This window comes from Molothrus ater, chromosome 14, assembly GCF_012460135.2.
Source record: "Molothrus ater isolate BHLD 08-10-18 breed brown headed cowbird chromosome 14, BPBGC_Mater_1.1, whole genome shotgun sequence".
NCBI lineage: Eukaryota > Metazoa > Chordata > Aves > Passeriformes > Icteridae > Molothrus > Molothrus ater.
Window position 1 is genome coordinate 2,123,441 of NC_050491.2, and position 19,854 is coordinate 2,143,294.

The window sequence follows — 19,854 nt, forward strand, 5'->3', positions numbered from 1 at the left end:
ACAGCATCTTTGGGTGCCCCCACAGCATCTCTTGGCATTCCCACAGCATCCCTGGGTGTCACCACAGCATTTCCAGGTGCCCCCACAGCATCCCTGGGTGCCCCCACAACATCTCTGGGTGTCCCCTGCTCCTCTGTCCCCCCCTGGACTGGAGATGGTTAATTTTCTACAGGGTTTAAGGAGATGCAGGGAGACCAAAGGCCTCACCCCACTAAGAGCACCCATGGGAGCTGCAGGGAAGGATGAAGGAGGGACACCATGGGCTGTGGGGTGCTGGGGACAGGGTACCCCACTGCTGTGAAAGGTGAATGGTGGGAAACAGGTTGGGAAAAGAGGCAAAAAAGAAGCATTTATTATCCATGGTGGTGGGGACTGGGACAGGGACACAGACCCTGGGATGGTGACACAGACCCTGGGAGCGGGACAGGGACACCGACCCTGGGACAGAGACACAGACCCTGGGAGTGAGACACAGACCCTGGGATGGGGACAGGGACACAGACCTTGGAACTGGGACAGGGACACAGACCCTGAGAGTGGGACACAGACCCTGGGATGGTGACACAAACCCTGGGACAGGGACAGGGACACAGACCTTGGAACAGGGACAGGGACACAGACCCTGAGAGTGGGACACAGACCCTGGGATGGGGACAGAGACCCTGGAACAGGGACAGGGACACACACCCTGGGATGGTGACACAAACCCTGGGACAGGGACAGGGACAGGGACAGGGACAGGGACAGGGACAGGGACAGGGACAGGGACAGGCAGCCACCCCCCAGGCTCACTCAAGGGGGTCTTGGGTGCCACGAGTGCATCGGGGCTCAGCCCAGCTCCCAGAGCAAAGGCAAGCTGGTGGCTGTGCTGATAAGGACCAGAGGGCACGAACAGCATTCCCAGCGAGCAGAACCCCCCTGTTCCACGTCCCCACCCGCCCCATCTTCCCCAAAATGTTGGCAGCGAGGAGAAGCAGCTCCCGCCATGGCCGTGAGCGGAGCCAGCGCTGCTGCCCCGAGCGGGGCCAGCCATGTGCAGAGTTCACATTTTTTGGCCCCGGCAGCTCAGACAGAACAGTTTCCCATTGACAGCACCCGGCCAGCGCTCCCAGCAGCGGCAGCAGCTCCTCCGCTGCTTTCAAATGCAAATTCCAGCTCCCCCCATGGAGGAGCCCACAGCCTGTCCTCAGGGCTGGGCTCTGCCCGGGGCGCTCGGGGTGCAGGGGAAGGAGCCGGGGGGACCCCTCCGGGGGCTGTGCGGGGCTCAGAGCGAACCCCGAGCCCTCCAGTGCTCCCAGAGCTGTGGTGATGTCCCCACCTCCCAAAAATCACATTTCTGCCGGCTGTTTGTTCTGTGGGCCAGCATTTGCAGGGGAGGCTCTGGCCATGTACAACCCCCTCCCCTTCCTGGGCACCTCGAGCCCCCCGGGCTGAGTAAAGAGCTGAGGCGGCTGCACCCCGAGCTGGTTTTGATGTGTGCCCCCAAAAGCTGCCCTCAGAGGCTGAGCCCTGGCACATCCCAGGGCTGCAGCACTGCGGGGCACAGGGCAGAGCCCTTAACGAGCTGCTCGGGCCCAGCAATTAGGAACAGGGAACAAAGAGCCATTCTCAGCATCCCCCTGGGCCACAGCCACGGGACAGGCCACTGGACACAGCCCTGGCACCCGGGGCTCTCTGGCCCTGCACAGGGGACAAATCCCTGGGGGGAATTGGGGCCACCTGAGCCCACAGCCCCCACGGGGACCCTGGAGCAGAATGAAGGGAAAAAGGGATTTTGTGATTTTTGTGGTTTGGAACTTCCCAGCAGGGCCAGATTGGAAGAGAGGCAGAAGGTGGGTGAGGGGTGTGATGGCAGCATTTGAGACTGTGCCATGGGAGGGCATCCCTGGAAGAGGAAAATCCCTTTAATCTCACCCCAAAGAGGCCAAACAAGACTCAGAGCTTGCAGCAGAAGGAACCAAGGAGGAGTTTGGCACATTTTTATGCAAGGAGAGCCTGTAAAGGAAATTTTGACCAAATCAAAGGAAAAGCTGTTTTCCAACCCCCCAATTAATGCATAACAGGGACCAGAACCCCAGAGAGCCCTCCCCTGACCAGAGTTCTCTCACCCTGCTGCACCAACAGCACCAAACCTCTGACTTGTGCCTTGAAATCCCAACTGCTCACCTAAAAGCTGCCATCTCTAGGCCTGTCCTGAGGCCAGCTCTCTGGTGGGGATGGGCTGCATGTGATTCCAGAGAGGCCAACTTCATTTCTGTCCTCTCTGGCACATCCTGATCACCCACCAAGAGGCTGCACATGAATGCTGAGCACTGACCCTGGCCAGAGCCTCAGCAGGGGATGCTGAGCTGTGCCCAGCACTGCTCCTGCTCCTCCTGCTATCACAGGTCATCTGCAGGACTTCAAGGGGGTGATTTTGGGTGGTCTTTTCCTCAGACCTTCAGGAAGAGGCTCCCAAGGGCAGGGATGGTCTGGGTGCAGGCTCCAGGATCATGTACATGGATTAAATCCCATGGGATTTCACTGTGTCCTGAGTGGAAGGAAGGCAGGAGCCCTCAGTGGGAGGTGGGGTCAGGATGCAGGAGGAGGAAAATGGGAGCCATGAGCTCAGCAGGGTGAAGGCAGGAGAAATGGGACCAGCCAGGGGCTGGTTCAGGTTTCAGGTGCACTGTGGGGATCCTCCCATCACTCAGCTTTTCCCTGTGACTGGAGAGAGACAATAGCCCTAAATCCAGCAGCTTCCCACCTGCTTCCCAAACCCAGTGGTGCAGCTTGGAAGGGAATCACACCCAGCTGAGCTGACCAGGCAGGGGAGGACATAGGGCAGAAATGAGCTGTTCATTGTGCCCTAAGATGCTGATTTCCCTCAAGGAACAAACTGCCAGCAGCACCCCAAATGCAGAGCTGCTGGCAGCACTGAGGGGCAGCCCCTGCTGTCCCAGAGCAGCTCTGGGCAATAAGGGCTGTCCAAAAACAATTCTGGGCATTAAGGGCTGTCCCAGAACAATTCTGGGCATTAAGGGCTGTCCCAGAGCAGTTTTGGGCATTAAGGGCTGTCCCAGAGCAGCTCTGGGCGATAAGAGCTGTCCAAAACCAGCTCTGGGATATAGGGGCTGTCCCAGAACAGTTCTGGGCAATAAAAGCTGCCCCAGTCCCTGCAGACCAGGCTGGGGGGTGACTTGCAGCTGCTGGCCCAGGGGTGACCCTGCAGCTGGCTCCTTCCAGATGTTGTCCTTCACCTCAGCAGCACCAGCATCTGGCAGCTTAGGTCCATCAGGGCAGAAAAGCAGCTCTCATTTTGTAAGAGGGTCCAAAGAAAGGGGATTTTGCATCCAGCCATTGCTCCTTATGTTCTGTGCCCTCACTCCCTCCCTGTCCCCCGAGCCACTCTGTCCCCCTGGGCTGTGATTTACAGCCCTGCAGGCAGATCCAAAGGGGCCTGGGGGACCAGGTGTGCTCTGGTGGCCCTGCAGGGAGGGACAGGGCAGGATCTGAGCACAGATCCCTCAGCTGCTGCTTAATCCCTGGGGCAGAGTTCTGGCTTGCTCAGTGCCCAGCACCTGCAGCCCTGGAGCCCTGCTTGGTGTGGCATGAGGGAGAAGGGAGAGGTGTCCTGGCTCCCACCTGAGCTGTGGTGGAGCAGAGAACAGTTCTGGGGTTTGTTTTCCTGCAGGAGACACCTGGAGTGGGAGAGGAGCCATGGCAGAGGTGGGCAGCACTGCAGGGAAGGATGTCCAAGCTGCAAATGAGGCACCTCCAATATTCCTGATGGGATCAGGAGTGCATGGAGCAGCAGGAATGAGGGAAACCTTCACTCTTCAGCCAGGAAAACCCCAAGCTTGGATTTGAGGAGGATGTGGGTAAGTGTGTGGTGAAGCAAACACCTCAAGACTGGGAGCTGGGGTCAGCCCTGCCCTGAGCTCAGTTCTAGGCCAGGCTTTGGGGCAGTCTGTTTGCTCAGCCCTTGCAATCAAAGCTCCTTCCCAATTTGGGCTTCCCAGGGTCCTTCTGAGCCCTGAGGAGCAGCACTGCCAGAACTGGAGGGTTTTGCAAGGCAGCAAATATTTGGCTGGATGCCAGGAGGCAGAGAAGAGAAAAAACCAGGAGATACGTTGCAAAACCTATAAACCTTGAACAAAAAAGTTTTTAAGTGGATATTAAACAAACAAGAAGTGCCACGGCTTGTGGTGGCTGCTCAGGACCTGTTTTGGTGCAGAACCCTTGGAATGGAGAGGTGAGGAAGGGCTGGGGGCAGGAAGGAGGCACAAAGCAGTCCTGAAATAGTGAAAGGAGCAACAAAACCCCTGAATCTGAAGTCAAGGAAAGGACAAGAGGCAGAGCTGACATTCAGTGGGGCTTGCAGGTGCCTGAAGGAGCTCATCTTGTGGAGTTTGGCAGGAGGGAGCTGGTAGAGAAGAGGGCTGGGAAGGATCTGGGGGTGTGTGATGCTTCTGAGCAGCCAGAAATAGGTGGAAGGTGTGAAAGCAGCAGCTTCTCGAGGTGTTGATTTGTGGAGCTCTGCCACAGCGTGGTGGGAACCAGCGTGGGATGGTTCAGAGAGCAACAGGACAAACCTGCAGAGGGCAGAGAGGCCACAGCAGCCACCTCATGGCTGGGGGCAACCTCTGGTTCAGGTGGCCCCAAACTCCTGCTGTCCTACCAGTGTGGGCCATGGGGAGAGCAGAGCCTACAGGGCTTCTCAGAGCCTTCAGGGGCTGGAGTTTTGTTGTCTCAGGAGAAATCCAGCCAGGAAAAGCAGGAGAAATCCAGCCAGGAAAAGCTGTGCAGGTGGCTCTTTGTGGTGCAGGGAAAAACCTGCCTGGGAGAGCTGGGCCAGATCTGCTGATTTACCTCCCACAAAATGGAGCTGCACCACAAGGACTCGCTGCTCTAATTTACAAAATGCATCTGCCACCACTTCTCCATTTGCTGGCAGCCCAAATGCCTGAGAGCACCACCAGCATGACAAATGTCACTGCTCCCTGGGAAGGTGACCATTGCTCCAGAGCTGCTGTCCAAAGGTTCATTAAATAGATTAAAACCAGCTGGATCCTGAGTGCTCCCCTCGCTCCAAATAAAGCAGAGGGCAGGACTTCAGCGAGAGCAAATCCTCGGGGTGGCACTGGGGGCTGGTGGGCATGGGGGAAGCAATGCCACTGCCTGCCCCTTCCTTGAGAGCCCTGCATCCCAAAGGAGCCTGCCTTTACAAATGGTCTGGGGCCACAGAAACCCCACTCTGGGACAGAGAGGCTCTGGGGAGGGGTGAGGCCACAGTCATGCACATGGAAAGCTGTTGCAAAGAATGTCAGGAGCAATGGCTGGAGGCAAAATTCCTTTTTTTTTTTTGGACCCTCTTATAAAATGAGAGCTGCTTTTCTGCCCTGATGGATCTAAGCTGCCAGATGCTGGTGCTGCTGAGGTGAAGGAAAACATCTGGATAACATCCCAGTCCCTCTGCAGGGTCAGCAAAGCATCAGGTGGGAAAATTCCGCAGAGACTGAAAACCCCAGGGTGTGGGATGGTGGTTTTGTCCCCCATTCCCAGGATATCAGCACAGGGAGGCTGCAAACCCCAGGGTGTGGGATGGAGGTTTTGTCCCCCATTCCCAGGATATCAGCACAGGGAGGCTGCAAACCCCAGGGTGTGGGATGGAAGTTTTGTCCCCCATTCCCAGGATATCAGCACAGGGAGGCTGCAAACCCCAGGGTGTGGGATGGAGGTTTTGTCCCCCATTCCCAGGATATCAGCACAGGGAGGCTGCAAACCCCAGGGTGTGGGATGGAAGTTTTGTCCCCCATTCCCAGGATATCAGCACAGGGAGGCTGCAAACCCCAGGGTGTGGGATGGAAGTTTTGTCCCCCATTCCCAGGATATCAGCACAGGGAGGCTGGAAACCAGGGCTGGGACTCGCTGTGAAACGAGTGGAGAGGTCTCAGCCCCTGGGGGCACAGAGGGATTTTGCTGCTGGCCAGGAACAGATTTGGGTGGAGCTGGGGAAGGGCCAGACCCTGCTGCCAAAGGGGGGAGAGAGCCGGGTCCAGCTGGGCCAGGGCACAGCTCCATGGCTCCTGAGCTGTGACCTGTGTCCCACCAGGGTCCCACAGCCATGACTCGTGTCCCACCCATGTCCCACAGTCCTGACCCATGTTCCACAGCCGTGAGCCATGTCCCACCTGTGTCCCACCCATGTCCCACCCATGTCCTACAACCCTGACCCATGTCCCACAGCCCTGACTCGTGTCCCACCCGTGTCCCAGGCAGAGCTGTCCCTGCCTCCCCCCTGCCTCCCTCCACGGCTACTCCTGTGCCAGCTCCCCCATGGCAGCTCCAGGAGGCTCCACTTCACAGCAAAGTGCAACACAACCTTAAATCATAGCTAAAAATATTCCTCGGGAGCTTGATTAGTAAATGCCACCGTTGTGGTTTGGTTTGGGGATTTTTCCCCCTCCTTCTACTGTAAAATGTTTCGGCCCCAGGAGCAGCACTTGCTGGAGCTGTCTCTAAGCCCCAACACTCCCCAGGGCTCTGCAGCACCAGCCCTGCTCAGGAGGAGGCCATAAAGCAGCTGCTGTTACCCCAGGGTCAGTGCAGAAACCTCATCCTGCTGCGAGTCTGGTTTAAAACAAACAGGCTCCCAGAGGGGTTTTAGCTAAATGATGTTTCTTTTAGGGTAGGTGACAGCAAATGCTGTAAATCACAGAATCACAGGAGGGTTTGGGTTGGAAGGGACATTTAAGATGATCTCATTCAACCCCCTGCCATGGCAGGGACACCTTCCACCATCCCAGGCTGCTCCAAGCCCCAATGTCCAGCCTGGCCTTGGGCACTTCCAGGGATCCAGGGGCAGCCACAGCTGCTCAGGGCACCTGTGCCAGGGCCTCAGCCCCCTCAGAGCCAAAAATTTCTTCCTAACTTTTAATCTAAATCTCTCCTCTTTTGGTTCAAAGCCATTCTCCATTGACCTGTCACTATTTACCCCTGAAAAAAGCCTTTCCCTCCTTTTGATAAACCCCCTTGGGCTGCTGGAAGGGATCCTGAGGTCTCTCCAGAGCCTTCTCTTCTCCAGGCTGAACAATCCCATCTCTGGCAGGTGGATTTTCAGGCAGTAGCTTTCCTTGGGGTTCAGTTAACGTGGAGTTTGGGTTCTGTTGTTTGATTTCTCAGATTTCTCAGGGGAGCCCTCAGTGTCCCCTGGCACTGCTCATGGAGCTGAGGCCACTTCTCCAGGTCCTTCCCATTCACCCTTGGCTCTATCTCTGCTGTGGGTACAGATCAGAGTATCCCTATCCATGCAAAATCCATGCAAAAAAACCCATCCATCCCAATACCCTAACGCTGAAGGGGAAAAGGAGGGGGAAAGCTGTGGATGAATCTGTGCAGGACCCTCCTCCATCACCCCCGGGCTGCTCGTGCCCGGTTCCCGTGCGGGGAATGCCCGGGAGCAGCGGCGCTGCCTTGATCGTCAGAGGAGGCGTCAGGGGCTGGGCTGTGGGAACACAGCAGCGATCTCAGCTCTGCTTTGGCTGCAAAGGATCCCTGCTGGCCCAGGAATCATGTGTTGTTTTTAATGACTCCATCACCAAAGGAAAATCTTCAATGACAGCTTTTTTTCCCTTTTGTGCCCAGCTCATTACCAGAAGGATCTCCCTCGCTGGCCGCCGGGCTGTGCGGGCAGGAGGCTGCTGAACAAACCAGCCTTTTTCTCCCCAGCATAGAAGGCGCTTTGATAAACCGGGAAAACCCTCGGCCAGCAGCGAGGGGCTCTCTGCAAACCCGCTGCTGCCTTTGGGAACAGCCGCAGGCAGGGCTGGCATCTCCAGCCTTGGAGCAGAGCGCTCCCAGGCAGCCCCAGGCTGCTCCCTGCGGGGCTGGGCTCTGCCTGCCGCTCCCCATCTGGGCTTCCCCACCAGGGCTGCACCCTACAAACCTCGGGGTGGATGCGGGGAAGAGGGGGCAGATGCCAGCCTGGAGCTGGCTGCAGCCCCGCTGCTCAGAGACGTGTGAAATGCCGCGGGGTGCAGCTCAGAGGGTGGCTTTTGGATGAGCAGCTCTGCAAAAAAAAAAAAAAAAAAAAAAAAAACCAAAAAAAAAAGAAAAAAAGAAAAAAAAAAAGAAAAAGCGTTCTTGCTTTTCTTTTTTTATTTCTTAACACTTCTGGCTCGAGGGCTGTTGTTCGTAACTTGTCAAGATCTTGGCATCGGCGGCTGATTTGTCATCTGCCATAAAATGGAGGATGAGCATCTTTGGTTCAGAACTGGGCCAAGGGAGATGACAGCTCAAAGCAAAATATGCTCCAGCTCCAGTTTCCTCCGTGGGCTCCGGCTCCCGGGGAGAGGAGCGGGCATTTGGGGTCTGAGTGCATCACAGCGCTCTGGGTAAGAGCCCCGCTCCTGCTCCGCGTTTGCGACAGCACAGCCCGGTGCACATTAACCCTCTGCCTGCCAGAGCAGGCTGTGCTGGACCGATGCTGCCATGGCCCTGCCCTCCTCACCGAGCTGTCACCCTGAGAGCTACCGACATACTCAAACACCACTCAAATACCACCATTTTTAAAAGAAAACGACACCAGCAATCTCTTTAAAACCCAGGCAATGAGCTGCAGGTGCACATTAACCCTCTGCCTGCCAGAGCAGGCTGTGCTGGACCGATGCTGCCGTGGCCCTGCCCTCCTCACCGAGCTGTCACCCTGGCAGCTACCGACATACTCAAATACCACCAAAACACCGTTTTTAAAAAGAAAATGACACCAGCAAGCTCTTTAAACCCCAGGCAACGAGCTGCAGCGTGAGGGGTGTGCCTTGGCACGCTGAAGTTTGGAAGTTATTAATCCTGCCATTCCCGAGCTGCCCGCACATCCCGGCGCTGCTCTCCCCTCCTCCGGCAGCGTGTCCGGCCACACGGAGCAGCCAGCAGCTCCCTCAAAAAGCATCTCAGGCCGCAGGTGACCCATGGCGCTGACACCACCACGAGGCAGCAAGAACTCGAGTTTGAAGCGAGAAAATTAAAGCTCCCTGCAAGTAGCTGAATCACTGAGCGCGGAGGCCCAGGCTCGGCAGCTTTGAGGGGCTCTGAGCCCACCTGCAGCTCTGCCCACGGGGGTGCCCCGGGCTGGGGGGGTCACCAGGGGGGCTCTGAACCCAGCGGGGCTCCAAATGCCGGGGAGGGCACCAGGATCGGGAGGGAGGGGGGGCCATGCATGACAGGTGACACCGGGCTGTGCCCTGCTCAGCGCTGTCCCCTCTCTACCCCCAGCCTCACATCGGCCTGCACAGCCCCCCCAGACCCCCCCAGTTCCCCAGCCAGGGGGTGATGAGCCCTGCCCTGCGCTGGTTGTGGGAGCACAGGCAACCGTGGGCCCAGCGTATCCCCCGCAGTGATGTGAAGATGAAGGATCCTCCCTCCCCAGGATGGCGAGGATGGCAGGTAAAGCCCCCCCGCCCCCAGCCCGCCCCCGTGCGAGGCGCAGAGCAGCCGGGTCCCCCTCCCTCTCCATGCAGGAATGCGAAGTGACAGCGCACACCCCCCCTCCCCAGCGCTGAGAGGGTGCGGAGAGGCCCGGAGCAGCGCGCTGCCAATGTGCCAAACGCTGCCGGGATCCCTCCCCCCGCCATGGAAACGTGCGGAGCAGCCTGACCCCCCCACCTTCCCTCCAGGCAAAGGTGCAAAACGTGGAGGATCCCCCCTCCAGGCCGTGAATAAGTGCAAAGTGGAGGGACCCCCCACGCGAGGATGAGAGGCAGCTTGGACAGCCCCTTCCCAAAGCAAGGATGCGAAGGGATGGAGGACAGCCCCCCGCCCCCGTGCACGGATGCAAAGCTGGGGGGGATGCAGCAAAACGGGGATGCAGAGCGGCCCTCCCCCCCCGCAAGGATGCGAAGGGACGGAAGAACCGCCCTGAAAGGATTCGAAGGGATGGAGGATCCCCCCACAAGGATGTAAAGGGATGGAGAACCCCACCCCCGCAAAGATCCCCCCCCCACCGGAAAGATGTAAAGCAGCAGAGCATCACCCACCCCCCGCGCCAGGATGCAGAGCGGTGGGAGATCCCCTCCACGCAACGACGCCCCCCCAAAAGGATGAAAAGGTGTTGGAGACCCCCATCAAAAGGCCTCAAAAATGCCGTGCCCCGCCAAGGGATGTGGCCCCCTGCGCGCTCACACCTGCGGGCACAGGGACCCCCCGCTCTCCCTGCGCCGCGTCATCCCCGCATCCCCCGCGCTCACCTCCGCCGGGCTGGCTCCGGGGCCGGGTGTGTCTCGGCAGGGCCGTGCGGGGCCGTGCGGGGCCGTGCGGGGCCGTGCGGGGCTGCGGCCGCCGCCGCCGCTGCCCGCGCCCCGCGCCCCGCTCCGCCGGCGCTGCCCGCGCTGCCCGCGCCGCTCCGCAGTGCGCGCACGGCGCATGTGCCCGCCCGCCCCCGCCCCGCTCCGCCCCGCGCCCCAGCCCGGCACCCCGAGACACAGCGGCACACCCGGGCCATCCCCGGGCCAACCCGGCACCCCGAGACACAGCGGCACCCCGAGCCATCCCCGGGCCAGCCCGGCACCCCGAGACACAGCGGCACCCCCGGGCCATCCCCGAACTATCCCTGAGCCATCCCCGGGCCAACCCCGAGCCATCCCCGGGCCAACCCCGAGACACAGCGGCACCCCGAGACACAGCGGCACCCCGAGACACAGCGGCACCCCCGAGCCATCCCCGAGACACAGCGGCACCCCGACCATCCCCGAGCCATCCCCGGGCCAACCCGGCACCCCGAGACACAGCGGCACCCCGAGCCAACCCCGAACTATCCCTGAGCCATCCCAGGGCCAACCCGGCACCCCGAGACACAGCGGCACCCCCGGGCCATCCCCGAACCATCCCCGGGCCAACCCTGAGACACAGCGGCACCCCGAGACACAGCGGCACCCCGACCATCCCCGAGCCATCCCCGGTCCATCCCCGAGCCATCCTCGGGCCAACCCGGCACCCCGAGACACAGCGGCACCCCGGGCCATCCCCGGGCCAACCCGGCACCCCGAGCCAACCCGGCACCCCGAGACACAGCGGCACCCCGGGCCATCCCCGGGCCAACCCGGCACCCCGAGCCAACCCGGCACCCCGAGACACAGCGGCACCCCGAGCCATTCCCGGGCCCCAGCCCGGCACCCCGGAGCCATCCCCGAGCCACCCCGGCACACCCGAGCCAGCCCGAGCCAGCCCCAGCACCCCGAGCCCACCCCAGCACCCCGGAGCCCACCCGGCACCCCCGAACCACCCCCGAGCCACCCCGGGCCAGCCCGGAGCCGCCTCGGCACCCCGAGCCCACCCGGCACCCCGAGCCAGCCCCGGCACCCCGAGCCACCCCGGAGCCGCCCTTACAACTTCGCCTCGGGGTTCGCAGAAATCCCTCATTCCCCGCCGCTTCCCAGCCCTCGCCGTGAGCCGCGGCTCTGGAGCATCCCCTGGAAATGCCTCCGCTGGCCGGGAGGGGAAGCGATGCTCCGGTGAGAGGGAGCGGTGTGGGCAGCGTCTGCTCCAGGTGTGGCGTTGCCACCATCTTCTCCCCGCTTCCCCTGTGCCCTGTGGGTCCTGGTGTCTCCCCATGGGTCAGATCCAGGCCAAGGTGTTGCTCTGGGGTGTTGATGAAGCCCCAAGGAAAGCATGGTCCTCCCCAGCTTGTCACTGTCACCAGCTGCTGGTGCCTGGGGATTTGGGGTCCTCTGCTTGGTCACGTCACAGAGACACCCCAAAGACTGGAGCCCTGTGCTCTGGGGCAGGCTGGGAGAGCTGGGGGTGTTCACCTGGAGAAGGGAAGGATGCAGGGAGACCCAAGAGTGAGTCCCTTCCAGTGTCTAAAGGGGCTCCAAGAAAGATGGTGACAAAGTTTTTAGGAGAACCTGTTGTTATAGGACAGTAAGTGATGGTTTTAAAATAGAAGAGGGTCAATTTAAACCAGATATGAGGAAGAAATTTTTTACAGTGAGGGTGGGCAGGCCCTGGCACAGGGTGCCCAGAGCAGCTGTGGCTGCCCCTGGATCCCTGGCAGTGCCCAAGGCCAGGCTGGATGGGGCTTGGAGCAGCCTGGGACAGTGGGAGGTGTCCCTGCCATGGCAGGGGGTTGGACTAGAAGACCTTCAAAGCTGCCCTCCAGCCTAAACCCTGCCATGGTTCTGTGCCCCAGTGCCAGCACTGGACCATGTTGAGTGCAAACATCTGCAGGAGCCTCATCTGCTTGGGGGTCCAACAAAATCCCAGCCTGGGAGTCCTGGAATCCCAGAATGGTCTGGGCTGCAAGTGACCTTAAAGTCCATCCAATCCCAACACCCCTGCCAGGGCAGGGACACCTGAGACACCCCAAGGGTGTGACAAGTGACCCCACCTCAGGGCCCTGCCCTTCTCAGCCCACTCCAGCCCCACCAAACCCATCCCAGGCTGTGCCCACACCTCAGCCCCAGTGACCAGCAGGGATTTTGCTGGCTGGAAAAGGAGAGAGGTGAATTACTCCTTCAGGGGCTGAGACTGCAGGAAAACCACACAGCTCTGCCCATGGCAGCTGCATGCCTGTGCCAAGGATGCCAGCGGAGCCAGGGCAGCACCCAGTGACCCCACAGCCCTTCCTCAAATCCCTGGCCATCCCCCCATGCACCTGCCTAGCCAGGCACCCACAAAATCGAACCCCAGATCCTGGGGGCAGTTCTGGGACCCTCAAGAGAGAAGTTGAGGGGCTGGAGCATGTCCAGAGAAGGGAATGGAGCTGGGAAGGGGCTGGAGCACACCAGGAGCAACTGAGACACCTGGGAAAGGGGCTCAGCCTGGAGAAAAGGGGGATCAAGGGGGACCTTGTGGCTCTGCACAACTCCTGAGGGGACAGCTGGAGGGATTTGGGATCTTATCCCAGGGAGCACTGACAGGAGGAGAAGGAACAGCCTCAGCCTGGGCCAGGGGAGGTTTAAATTGGATGTTAGGGAAAATTTCTTCACGGAAAAGGCTGCCCAGCCCTGGCACAGCTGCCCAGGGCAGTGATGGAGTCACCATCCCTGGGGGGATTTAAAGGATTTGTAGATGTGGCACCTGGGGACGCGGGTTAATGTTGGGTTTGGCAGTGCTGTGGGGATGGCTGGACTCGATGGAGGCTTTTCCACCCTGAGCAATTCCACGATGCCGTGATTCCAGAGCTGCTGTGAGTGCAGCCGCTCCTAGAGGGCAGAGCGAGCCAGCGGGGACAGGCGGCTGGAGCTGTGCGGGAGCTGCCGTGCGGGAAACGCCATGCGGGAAACGCGCTGCCTTCCCCTCGCACTGAGGCTGTGGGGGAAGAAAGAACTTCAGCAGCACGAGGGATAATCTGTGACACGGTTTGAGGTTTGGAGGGAGATGACTCACGCTTTGATTTCTTTACGCAGCGCTCCAGGGCGGGATTAAGCCGAGCTTGTCAGGAGGGCGCCGGAGGAGGCAGCGGGGGGAGCTCCTCATCCCCAGCGCATCAGGATGCTCGTCAGGAACAGAAAACGGGCATGGATGAGGGGCGAGGGCACCCCAAAAGGGACGGCTGCCCTCACTAGGCTGGACCTTGGGCACAAGTTGTGTCCCAGTCCGGAGCCGGGCTCTTCTGCAGGCAGCGGTGTAAGGGCAGCCCTGCCGTGCCCAGAGAAACCCGGGCAGCCCTGCCGTGCCCAGAGGAACCCGGGCAGCCCTGCCGTGCGCGGGAGAGCCCGGGCAGCCCTGCCGTGCCCCGAGGAGCTCGGGCAGCTCTGCATCCCACGCCAGCCCCGGCTGCTGCATCCTCCCTCCCATCCTCACTCCTGCCGGTGTCCCCAGGGGCCTTCCTGAGCAGTGACACTCAGGCTGGACATTTAAGATTCATCCTTGTCTTGGCCAAGCTGTCCTGTCCCTGTGCTGGTGCCACCAGAGGTGTTCTCATCTCAGGAAATGAAGCAGAAGTTTTCTGTGAGCCAAACAGAGCCAGAAGTGAGTGCAGCTGCTCAGGGTGAGGATGATGATGCTGCTGCCAGGACAGCACAGCCTGCGACAGCACCAGGCAGGGATCTGGGGACTCAGTTTGGACGGGGGGGATGAGCAGCCCCTCTGCCATGCCCAGGACAGAGCTGCCCCCTCCCCTCCTGCCCGCAGCCCTCGGTGGCTCCCAGCCCTCGCTCGGAGCAGCTCCAGAGCTCTGGGTGCTGCCAGGAGAGCTCAGCCCGTCACCAACCCTCGAGGTACCAGGAGCAAACCCAAAGGGGGGCACAGCTGCCCAGGCCTCAGCCCCTGGAGCCCCCAGAGCAGCTCCTGCATTGCTGGTGCTGTCAGGCACACACACACACCTGGGCCTGGGGGGCACAGGCAGCGTGCCCAGGGTGCCCCATTGGCTTGGGAGGGTGAGGGCAGGGGGAGGGAACGGTGCAGGCAGCAGCACCCACAGAGCTGAGCACCTGCAGCACCCCCAGCCCGGGGCCAGCCTCAGCCCAGGCTCTTCCCAGCTCTGTGCACAGCACATGTGGGGTTTTACCTGAGTGTTTTTCTGGGTGTCACACCAGCAGTGTCCTCTGCTTGAGCTCAGGGGCACAGACCAGCTGTGCCAAGGCTCCCCTGCTCCCTGAGCCGCTCCCCTGGAGGTGTCTGGGCTGGCTTTGTCCCTTTGAGTGGGACAGGAGCCTGCAGAACTCCTGGCCATGCAGCTCCCAGAGATGTTCCAGGCTTGCCATGATCACCCTCCAAAGTGAGGAGCTGATGGGGAATTCACCCTTTCCCGAGGGAATTCATTCCATCACTGGATTAACGATGCAAATATCACTTAATAACAGCAAATTAATGAACCATAGAAAAAACTTATCCTGGGGCCACATCCACAATTTTTTGCCAGTGACTCCCTGAACTCCTCAGAGTTTTGAGCAGCTTGGGGTCAGCGGTGGCTCCCATATCAGTGACAGGCACAGTGGGGCCAGAGGAGCACCCAGCCCCAAACCCCAGCACCTCCATCCCCACCCCAGCCAGCTCAAGCCAAGGCTGTGCAGCCGGAGCGGGACGCCAGGAGGCTGCTGTGAAAAATGCGTAATTTATGATTGGCTTTTCGCAAATATTCAAATGAATATTTATATGCTTTGTGTTAGAAAGTAATGCTGTATTAATTCTCTTAAGTAGTGTGGTAAATATAGTTTTAGGTTATAAAAAATGTTAAAATAGAAACTATGCTGTGTAGGATACTTTTTTAAAGAAAGGACTCGTAGTGAGATAGCAGCCACAGGACACCTGAATCTTTCAGAGAAAGAGAATTTATTGCTCCATTATCAGAAGAAATTAACTTCTTCCCACCTCGAAGGCGCTGTCAGGATTCAGAGGAAGAAGCTGACAATGACCAGACAGAATCCTGTGTTTGAATGGAATTTATGCATCATGTATGAGGTGTATGAATATGCAACAGGCTGTTGTTTTTAAGGGTTAACCCTCTGTTAACGTGGGTCCTTTTTTGAGCTTGTGCTGCCCAGAAAAAGGTACCCGGACATCCGTAACTCTTTGTCTCTATTGTCTCACATTGTCTTAATTCATCTTGTCCAAATTATTATCACTCTAATTGTATTACTATTTTTATAACCATTTCAGTACTATTGAACTTTTGAAATTTGAAAAACAAGTGATTGGCGTTTTTCACAGCTGCCAAAGCTCTTTGTTTTGGGTCGTGGACCCCCAGCCGGCCCGGGAGGAGGTGCTGGGTGCCGTGGCACACGCTGCCTCCCGCCGGGCTGCTGCGAGGGCTGAGGTAATCCTGGGTAATTCCTGACTTCCATGGAAATGCCTCGGGGCCGAGATGATTATCGCTGTAATTAGCCTCTCTGATTTTTCTTGGTGTTCTATAAAATATTAATTTACAGCTGGATCCTTGCCTCCTTTGTGTGCCGGCTCGAGCTCTTGCCATCAGCAGAGCAGCTCTGGCACCTCGCGCCGAGGTCCCGTGGGGTTATGTGGGGCAGTGGTTGGGGCTGGTGGGGCTGGGCAGGAACTTCCACTTCCCCACAGGAACGTGCCCCTGGAGCTCCTATTTCAAAGGAAATATGGAAAACCGGTGAGGCACGCTCAGAAAATGCCCTCCACAGCTCTGCAGCTGGATGGCTGAAGGTGAGCAGGCAGCTGAGTGGCTGCAGAAGCCCTTTAATAAAACATAGATCCACCCTGGTCCTCTGTTTGGGCCAGAAACTGTGGTTTTGCTTAGCTGCAAAATGGAAAATCAGGTAGGGCAGCAATGTCTGAGCAGCACCATGTTCCCCACGCAGCCTGGGGCCATGGAGTGGATGAGGTGCTGTGATTTCCACTGCCAAAAATGAAGCCAAATGTGGGGGTTGATGGCACGTGGCTCCCTGAAAACCCACTGCTCACACCAGCACTTCCAAGCTGCCTCATTTTTCAGCCAAACTAAGTAGAATCTACTTGAATCTCACCAAAAAGGTGGGAAATGCCACCTGTGATATTTTTGATCCCAGACTTTGGGAAGGTCAGGCAGAGGAAGGATGTTACAGTGTGCTGGTCTCTGCCTTCTCCCTGGGACAAGCCTTGGGCTCCAGACTCTGCATTCCAGTATCCCTGCCAGGGAGGGAGTTCTGCCACATCCCTAGGGCTGCCCCTGAGCTCCTTTTTCCTCTGGGACAGTGTCTCTGCCAGGCCAGATGCAGCAGCTGTCTTAACTACAGCTCCACTCTAAAGAAAGGAGCACTGCTAGTGACAGGAAGGGGCTGTGCCCAGCATGTGAATGTCTCTGCAGAGAGCTGCTCACCACTAGAGATGTTTTCCCAAAGCTTTTGGCCCTGCAGCAGACGCTGTCAGTGAGGTTTTGTCCTCAGGACAACCCTACATGTTCCTGATGCTTTGAGAGGCTGCCTAGAGCAGAGTCAAAGGAATAAAGCAGGGATTTATTAAAAGGCCTTCACAGGATTCACCTTGGGCAGCACAAGAGCCCAGCCAGGGCTACACCCAAGCTGGATGAGGCTCATGAGTTCTCACACTTTTATAAGTTTTGGTCCATTTCCATTTTGGGGTTAATTGTCCAATTCCAGCTCCAGGTGATGCAGTCCCATCCTCCCAGTCTGCTCTCCTCAATTCTCTGTTGTTTGCACTTTCTAGGCCTGAAGCTGCAGAGGTGTCCTTGGTTCTGGGGCTGGAAAAGGATTGTTCTGTGTGACTGAGCTGTGAGGAGAGCTGCTGACACTTTATATGGAGTTCAGAGTTATACACCAATGCAGTACAGAGTCTGGAAAACATGAAAGCTGAAACTTAAGGCATCATCCCCACGTCACTAAAACCAAGCCAGGTTACAAAACCACTGGAGATTTGTGTTCTCTGAGGCCACGGGGTCCCACAGCACTTCCCAAGGTGTTTGCACAGATATTTCCATTCCTCCTCCCCTTCTGCACCACCAGGCACACACTGAGCAGGAGCCAATCCCTCTGGCAGGGGCTCTGGCACCAGGGTTGGAGCCAAGCACACGCTGCTCATCAGCTGTGCCATGAGGGGCTCCCTGCCAGCTCTCCAGGGATGCCAGATGTGCATCTGGAGAGCCTGGAGGTGCTGCTGCCATCCAGTGCATCCCTCACCAAGCTGGCAGCTCAGGGCTTTGAGGGAAACCATGTGGCAGACACAGAAGAGTGTTCTAGCATGAAGTTCAACCAGGGAAGAGCAGCTTTGTCTGGTTTTCCTCAGCGTTTCTTTCATCTTGTGGTTATGAAGCTGCAGAGCCTCTGGGTGGGATGCTCTGTGTTCTTACAGCAGGCAGAGCTGCTCCTGCCTGGATTTCCCAGAGCTTCCCAGGCTGCATCTTCCTCCTTGATGAAATCCATCCTCTCACCCAGCCCAGACTTTTAACCCCACTTTTTCAGTCCCTTCTGTGATTTTACTCCTCAGTCTCACTGGTCCACTCCAGCCCAGTGATGTCTGGGCCAAAAAATTCTCTGTGCAGGCACCATGCAGCCAACATCCAGGGGAGATGCTGCTCCCTGGGTTTTGTGTCTGGCTCGAGGCCCAAGGAGAATTAATCTCCTGTTTCCCCCTCTGAGAGCCTTCTGCAGCTCCAGAGGGAAGAAATCTCCATAACATGGTGTTTTCTATGGCAAAGGGCTCTCCCACCTCTCTCACTGCTGTTTCTAACCCAGCCTTGCTTTGCTGCTGTGGAGAATTAACATTTTGGGGGGCAGCTTCCCTGCGCACCACCCGGGGTACCCCAGGTCCCTTTTCCCTCGGCTTGCAGGGGCTTAACAAAATAAAACCAGCAGGCCGGGAACCTGAGCAGGCTTTCTGGTGATGTGGAAATTAAAATTTAGCTGCTCGTTGTGTCGGCAGAGGGCAGTGGAAGATGCTTCCAAACATCCCAAGCCTCCCCCAGCCGCGCTGTGGAGATGGGGATCCGGGGAGGAGACTCCACCAGAGAGGAAGGGAAATAAAAATGCAGTTCCTCCAGCAGCGAGGCTGCCCTGAGCGCGGCGATCCCGACGGGCAGCCCACCGGCCGGGGGGATTTGGGCTCCTCCACCGGCGCGGCCCCGCGAGGGAAGGCGAGGGGAGGAGAGCGCGCTCCCCATCGGCGCATCCCTCCAGCCCGGCTCTCGCCATCGCTCACAGAGGCTGCTCAGAGCCGCTGCTCCTCATCCTCTGCCTGGGAGGAAGCGGATGGCGATGGAGCTGGCAGTGATTTGCCGGCGGGAGCGGGCGGGAAGGCCGAGCTGAGGTTTTTCTGGCTGTAACCGTGTCCCAGAGGGCTTCTCCGAGCCCGGCGAGCCGCGGCACGTTGACAAAAGCCTTCCCAGCCCGCAGCCCCTGGCCGGGCGCTGCTCTCCGGCTTCGGGAGAGGCAGGGAGATGGTGCGGCCCTGCCGCCGCCTCCCTGCCGGCTCCGCACCCTGCCCTGTAATTAATATCCCTGGAGGTAAAGAAAGAGCAGCGGGAGGTTGGGATGTATTATTTTACTCTGATAGGAATCTGACACTGACACAGCCATTAGGGGAAAGAAAGAATAATAACTCAGACTTGGCATATATGAAAGTGTAAATACCTTCAGCGTGTGAAAAGACAGGCTTTAATATATTGGTGGGTTTGTAATTATTTATTGAAAGAAGGGGAAAGGCACAGCTTGCTGCAAAACAAGGCAGAGGCGAGGGAACAGCTCCCGAAATCATTGGTTTTGGGTGGCCGCTGCTCTTCCTCCCGGAGGAGGCGGCGTGGGGCGCCCCGCGGCCCTGGGGACAGCCCCGCAGCCGGGGGGATGCGGGCGGCTCCCCCGGCAAGAGGCCGGCTCGGTGTCACACAAACGCTCCCCGAACCTTTCGGGGTCGGGCACGCCAAAACTCCCCCCAGGCCGCCCGGTGTGGAAGGAAAGGCGTCCCCTCTCCGTCTGTTTGCCACCTGCTCGGGCGGCTCCGGGGGCTCTGCTGCGGGCCGGAGGGAGCGGCAGCATCCCCGCCGGGCCAGGAGAGCCCCGGGCCGCGCCCGCGGGATGTTCCGCAGCCGGGGCACCGTGCGGGGCCGGGGGGCTCCGGCAGCTCCCCCATCGCTCCCCATCGCTCCCCATCGCTCCCCGCTGCCCCCCGGCCCCGTCGGGCCCCGCGGGGGCGGCGCTGGCGGGGGCCCGCCCCGGGCCGGGCCCGCCGCAGGATGCGGCGCTGGCGGGGGCGGCGCGGCGCTCGGCGGGCGATGCGGGGCCGCGGCCGGGCCCGGGGCCGTCTTTGAGCGCCGCGGGGGGACGGGAGGGGGGCGCGGGCGGGAGGGCGGCCCCCGCCGCAGGTAGGGACGCGGGGGCCGAGCGGCGCGATGGAGGAGGAGGAGGAGGATGGAGGCGGCGGAGGGGAGGCGGGGAGTGAGGCTGCGGCAGGAGGGGGCGGGCGGGGGGGCCGGCCGGGGGG

General features: G+C 59.3%; 1 protein-coding gene across 3 annotated transcripts in view; it reads right to left on the minus strand.

The window, feature by feature from the left end:
• Positions 1-10,328, minus strand: part of LOC118698755 (actin-binding protein WASF3-like) — a 28,310-nt gene extending 17,982 nt beyond the window's left edge. For 2 of the 3 annotated variants that reach the window (XR_008508623.1, XM_036402265.2), the window contains exon 1: positions 10,224-10,327. The gene's annotated coding sequence lies outside the window, so the exon portion shown is untranslated. Of the gene's footprint in view, positions 1-10,223 lie in introns of all 3 variants that reach the window. The other variant, XM_036402266.2, reaches the window with a different exon arrangement.
• Between the last annotated feature and the right edge of the window lie 9,526 nt (positions 10,329-19,854).